Raw genomic sequence first — 6890 nt, forward strand, 5'->3', positions numbered from 1 at the left:
AGAAATGAGAGAACATTCTCCAAATCAATATTTTTTGGTTTTCATTGTTCTTTATGATAAAATTCTTAATATAGCAACTTTGAATTAATCATATTTTTAATTTTATAAATAAGCCATAAAGAAATGACAATTATTTATTTTATAAATAAGCCAGAAAGAGATAAGTACTGTTAAAAGATAATCAGAGGCATATTAAAATTTTCAGAGTTTATTTGAGCAAAAATTAATTGTAATGGTACAGGGCCAAACCGAAAGTTGTTAAAAGTGCTCCACTAATAGAAACTCAGGGAGAGACTTTTATAGAGAAAAGCCTGGAGCAAACCAAGGAAATTATTGACTGGCTACAGCTTAAAGCCTAGTTGACTGTGGTTGGTTGTTTGTTCTTTGGTTTCAATTTTGTAACCTTAAGGCATTTGCAGACATATTTTGGTTTGCTTATGTAGGCTATCATGGAATTAGAGTCACCTCGGTCTAAAGGTCTTCTTGTTTAATTAATTTAACAGTGTGAAAATAAAAGTCATAAAGAGGGAAATAATGAAAAAAATCAGTGAATTCCATGGTATCAACTTTAAGGTATTTGTATATGTAATTGGGAGAACTTCTATCAAAGTGAATAGGTAACATCAAATTTTGGTCTTCTGATATAATAAAAAATATAGTTGGTCTTTATCCCTGGTTTCTACCACAGAGCTCCTGAAAACCTTGGAGTTTCCTAACTCATAAGAGGATCTTTCTTTTTTATAACAAGCCACTTTCCATCACACCTGAGTTAATGCCACTAAGGTGACTCAGGGGCTCTAGACAGCTTCAGGATGGGACTAGTCTCCAGAAAGACCAAATGATTAGAGGGCAGGAACTTTCAGTCCCACCCATGATCTCCAGGGAAGAGAGGAGAGCTGGAGTTTGAGCTCTGTGAAAACTCTTGAACAATAAGAATGGGAGAGCTTCTGAGTTGGTAAACACAGTGATGTGCTGGCAGGAAGAGGGCGGGGAAGGAAGCTCAGGTGCCATCCACCCCCACCCCACACCTTGCCCTACGTGTCTCTTCCATTTGGCTTATCCTGAGTTGTATCCTTTCAAGTAAAGGTAAGTAAGGTGTTTTCCTGGGTTCTGTGAGCCCTTCTAGAGAAATATCAAAGCTAAGGGAAAGAGGTCATGGCAATCCCTGAATTTGTAGTCAGCTGGCGAGCAGTGCGGGCCGCCTGAGCACGCGTTTGCAGCTGACATGTGAAGCGTGGGGCCATCTTGTAGACCTGAGCCCCTAAGCCTGTGGACTCTCACTTTGGATAGTTAGTGTGAGAATTGAATTGAATTGTTAGGATTTGGGAATCTGACAGGTCATATATTCACTGGGAGTACAACAAACAGACTCAGTAACTCAAGGACTGTAAAAAAACAGTTGGTATTGTAACACTAATTATCATGAAAATTAGAAATGCAAAAAAGGATTTGTTTTGTCACATGAATAGACATAAATGGAAAAAATATTTAACCTCCAGAGAGCATTGTAAAATGTCTCTAAGTTTCTAAAACTGAAACCATGATTAAAAAATAAATGTGTCCAAAAATGAGTCCAAAAAGCTTTGAAATCCTTTTCCAACACTCCAGAAGCTATTTTGTTGTAAGGCAAATGCATCTTGAATCACAGCCAAGTCCTGTTATGCCAAAGGACCTTGTTGTAAATCTTATAAGGCTGCCCGGATACGAGGACCCTGAGGACATAGTTATAGCAAGATGAGAGTATATCTTCTTACATGCCGGTCCAGGAGGCAAATGTTAATGTTCGGAAACTGCAAAAAATTCTGCAAAATGGCAAACCTTTATTTGGAATGTGTCAACATTATCTTGATGGCTTTGGGGTGGGGTACTCTGGAAGAAATCAGTGAATAAAGAAGACTTGGTAGGAAAAACATAGTGGGAAATGAAGATAAATGGCTAGGGTAGGTGTTTACTGATGTTTAACTTACCTTGAATTTAAGATGTAGTGAATTACTTTGCAGGGAGACTGGCTGTTTATTTGTGGTTTATCTATAGATATTATTTGTTTCATATTTCTTATATGTTATTACATGTAAAGATACTGAGGTTAAATAACAGGTATAAAAGTGGGACTCAGCTTTCAAACTTCAGTCTGGTTCTCCTTCTATTATGCTATTTTAAATTATCTGTTGCACTTTCTAAACCAGCTTCAAATGTGATTCATAGATGTGATAATGAAACTATCCCCTCCCCCGGCAATCAATCAGGCTGATCCCAATGTCAGTCTTCTCATGGAAAATGTCACACAGGCATTTTAAACAGGTTTGGAAATGATAGTAATTCCAAAGAGTGTTCAGACCCATAAATTAATGTGAAGATATATTCTACCACAGACCTTGAAGTGCTAATGTGGTGATAGGTTCATAAGAAAAGACATTGGTGTCAGAATTGATATAGCGTAAGAGAAGCAAAACTTAAGGCAGAATGGAAATCTGAAAAAATTGTCAATCATTAGGTTACTTTTTATTTGGGTTTATCAATGCCCTGCTCTCTGTTAGCAGATACCTATGAGATTTTTAAAAGAAGAAACTGCAGCCAAATAGTCCATTTATATCTCCTAACAAAGCAGTCATCCATTTCTTTGTCTATTTTCTTTTCCTGAGAAAATAGATTAGATGGTTTGGAAGTAAATATGCATGTCTCCTTTTCTTCTTTCCTTTGAGCCAAAAGTCTAGAGAAAACCAGGGTCTTATTTCCTAGCATCTATTTTTCTAGCTTTAAGTGAAAGTATATAAATTATATCTCAATAAAGTTGTTTGGAAAAAAAAGTCTGTATACCAGGATTGGTCGTAACCTTTAACATCCAAAAGGTTTTGGCAAAAGAAACCAAAAACACCAGGGTCTCGAGCTGTCCCATCATTGGTAGTTTATGATTCACTGACTTTTCCTACAAAACATGAATACTGTGATCCTATAACCAGTGCTCACAAATTGGTATGGAAGTGTCAAAAGAAACAAAGAGATGTCCTCTCTCACCTCAAGTTCCTCACCACATCTCAATCATGGGCTACTTCTGTTTCCAGCCCTTCTTTTCATTTCTCTGTGTGTGTGTGTGTGTGTGTGTGTGTGTGTGTGTGTTTGTTTAACACTTTGCAAAACTGCTCTCTAGGAGATTATGATAAGGTAATATAACAAAGGTCCTATACTTCATATGTTTACAAATCACAATAGTGACAGCCTTTATAACTAAATTGGTTAACTTTGGAGAATTTCACTTGGAGATACAGCAGAGCACTTTGGTTTAGAGCTTAGGTTCCAGAGACCAACTGCTGTCATTTAAACCCTGGCTGACAATGACTAGCTTTGTGTCCTTAGACAAATTACTTAAAGTCCCTGAATCAAGTTTCCTATCTGTAAAACTGGTGCAAATACTATCTATCCATAGGTCTGTTTTGAGAATAAAATAAAACAGCACAAGTCCTTTATGGAGGTGCCCAATGTGTCTTAACTATTGTTATGAACCCAATTATCAGCTTTGTATTTGTTAATTTGTGTATAGGTTATGTAGGCAAATGCTGCAATAATTTATATTGTAATGGGAATTTTGGTTTTTTCTCACAAATCTGTGTACCAAGTTATCCTTTAGAATGTTATTTTAACTAAAAGAGTTTGTGGCAAAATAGCATATCATTTGGTAATCCGTGTGAAAAGAAATGCTTATCTATGGTAAAATATAGCTTAAGAGACTCTTCTTAATTTTGTAGCCTTTCTCACAAAGTTATACATATACAGAGTGACCATTTCTTGATTCCTGTCAAGAGCCATGTCTGATGTCTGGAACAGCATGCTTCATTTAGATTTATCCTAAACTTCACAACAAACTAGAAAGTCAGAAATGATTATTCCACTTTACATATGAGGACACAGAGTCTCAGAAATGTTAATGGACTTTCCAAAGGCAACATAATTAATTATTGTCCAGCTTAGAATTTGAACCAGGGTTCTGATTCCAAAGTCAGTCCTTTCTTCAGCTGTTAAAAGTTTCACAGAGAAATATTTTTAAGTTTCTAAATATATTTATTTGACTGAAAATGTATGGAAAGAAGGAATAAAGGCTTGAACTCTTTAAAAGTTTAGATGGCATCATTTTCCAGGTGAAAGAAATGACAGCAGCCTTAGGCAGGTATGCTTCTAGCACCTGTCTCTCCTTAAAAAGCAATGTAATCCAACTTGAGAGGAGAGGGCAGGAAAGATAAGACGAAGAGTCTTAGGAACTGACAACTGAAGAGATAACTTGGTCTGAAGAGTCTGTGAAAATCTGAAGAATATACAGATATACTGAGTGGTAAAAATATGTAAAGTGGGTGTGGGAAGAAGTTTGCAATAACAAGCAATTAGAGGTAATTTCAAACACAAGACAAAGCCAGAAGCACTGGAAATGACTTAGGCTATGTGTAGAAAAGAGAAGGAAAATGATCTATAGTTCAAAGAGGATTTAATAACAGTGTACATTATAAATATGGTGGACAATTTGCAGTTGGAACTTTTACATAACTTGCTAAGTGAGGTATGTACAAGAGAAAATAACTATCTATGATCTCCTATATAGACATTTGTGTTGTATTACATAAACATAAAGAATCAATCAATTAAGCAGTGATTTGCAATTAGGTGTGCATCAGAATCACATGGAGAATTTATTAAAACAGATGCTTGGGCCTCATCCCCAGGTTTTTCGGATTTGTTACGTTTTGGGGGATAGGGCCCGAGAATTAGTACTTTAAACGGGTCTCCAAGCGCTGCTGATACTGCTGGTCTCAGGAGGACGCTTCAAGAACCTCTGAAGTAAGTTTTGTTACTTTGTAAATTTACTTTTAAAAATCTATGATTTGTCTAAGCTCTAAGCCATCATTATCACAGAATCAGTTTTAGAAGTTAGACCCACTTGCTGAGAAATACAGGAGATTCTTAGATATAAACTAAAAGTCTTTGACCTTTGGTTATGGAATATGTAGGTTCTATGTATCCACATTGTAATTGAGAACCTCATAACTATCTTGTCAAGCATTCAAGTTCATATCATCAAGATGAACTTAATGCACACCCATTTTCTTTTATAAGTGTGTTCTAGGAAATTGGAACATATTTTTTGAGATAAGTTAAAGAAAAGAATTCTCATATGTAGTCTTTTATATGTTTTTCTTTTAGCTATACTCATAGTAGGGAGCACTCACAATACATAAATACTCACACACTTACGTGTGCATACGTTTAGTGTGAGTGCACACGTGATTTCACATCACATAGTACCATGGAATGTTCTTGCCTCGTTGAGTTGGCCATGGAGTCCTAAGGATGAATTTATGCATTGCACAACTGAAAGTGTGAGTAGAAATAGGACTCATGCCTAAGTCTTTTCTTTTGATGCAATAAACTGTTAAGTAGAAAATGCCATTTAGATTTTGAAAAAAGAATTTAAAAAGCTATATATGAACCTCATCATTAATCATAATGTGGAGTTTGCAGGTTTTGTTTTTATTTTCTGTAAAGAACAGAGAAGAAAATTATTGCCTGACTCAAATATAAATATTTTGAATGGTGGTATAGCTGTTTTATTTTTTCCCCCTTTTGATGGAAAATGTATTCAGTTGTAGAAAGTATAATCAAAAATGAAGGATTTACCATTAATCTATTGCAGAAACATACTGTTTTAGTCACTGAATTATTTCAAAATGAGAGATGCTGGTCTTTGAGGAAATAAAGAATAGACTTCTGTATACCTAGAAAAGTAACAACAACAAAAATTTCACTAGCTCCAATCATTTTTTTCTCTTTAATAATTTATTGATGTGTACTTCAGAAATAATTTATGGAAGGACTCATTATTGCAAATGAGATTTAAAAATACTCAAATTCAAAATTTGTTAAATGTTTAATTTGTTTAAAAATTTATTGAAGTATTTTAAAGCTGTATTTTAAATATGTTTTTGAGCCAAACAACATTAAACGGTCCCTCTAAGTACAATGTGGTATGGTATTGACTAGTCTAGGAGACAGGAGTCCTGTACTGTGTCCAAAGTCTGAATCACTTAGACTTTGTAAATCACATTTCTATTTATTTGATCATTTTGTCATATTTTAATTAAAGTTCTGTAAGCATTAAACTTTTTAATAGTACTTGCAGAGCTGATGAAAAACATACCAATTATGCAATTATCAATTTATTATTATTATTTAGGAGTACATTAATTGCATATCTGCCTAAACTAGGAAGTGACCTTGCTTTGTGACTATTCATATGTTTTGTCTGGTAGGTATTTTCATAATCTTATGAGATTTCCTTGTGTGAAATGTTCTATTAGTCCAAATGATCAACTTTATGCACATTATTTATATATTCTGGGCCAATAGACCCTATAGATTAAATGAATTTCATCATATCATGCACATTAAATAAGATGAATTGTGATATAAAAATATAAATTATATCAAATAAATATAAACACTAAAATTAAATGTTCTGGAAAAAAAATAATAACCAAATCTTTGTGACTAGGTTAGAAAAGATTTCTTAGGACAGAAGTAGCAAAACCATTAAAAATATTAATAATTCAACTTCATCAAAATTAAAATTTTCTGCTTTTCAAAATAAATCATTATTATAAGGTAAAGGCAACCCATAGCCTGGGAGAAAGTATTTACAGTACATGTATCTGAAAAAAAAAGAGACTAGTACTTATTTTTCTGTAATATACATAATGTACAATTACAAATGAATAGTAAATAACAAACATCCCTAATAAAATAAAATCAAAGAGTTTTGAACACACACTTCCAAAAAGAAAACATACAAACATTCATTCAATAACCCCAAAAAATATATTCAACATCCTTAGCCATAAGGAAAGTGC

General features: G+C 34.1%; 1 long non-coding RNA gene across 1 annotated transcript in view; it reads right to left on the reverse strand.

Moving 5' to 3' along the window:
- LOC309656910 overlaps window positions 1–6890 on the reverse strand; it is a 251817-nt gene that overhangs the window by 223059 nt on the left and 21868 nt on the right. The window lies entirely within an intron of this gene.

Source organism: Balaenoptera physalus (assembly GCF_965194825.1).
Source record: "Balaenoptera physalus genome assembly, chromosome: 3".
Taxonomy (NCBI): domain Eukaryota; kingdom Metazoa; phylum Chordata; class Mammalia; order Artiodactyla; family Balaenopteridae; genus Balaenoptera; species Balaenoptera physalus.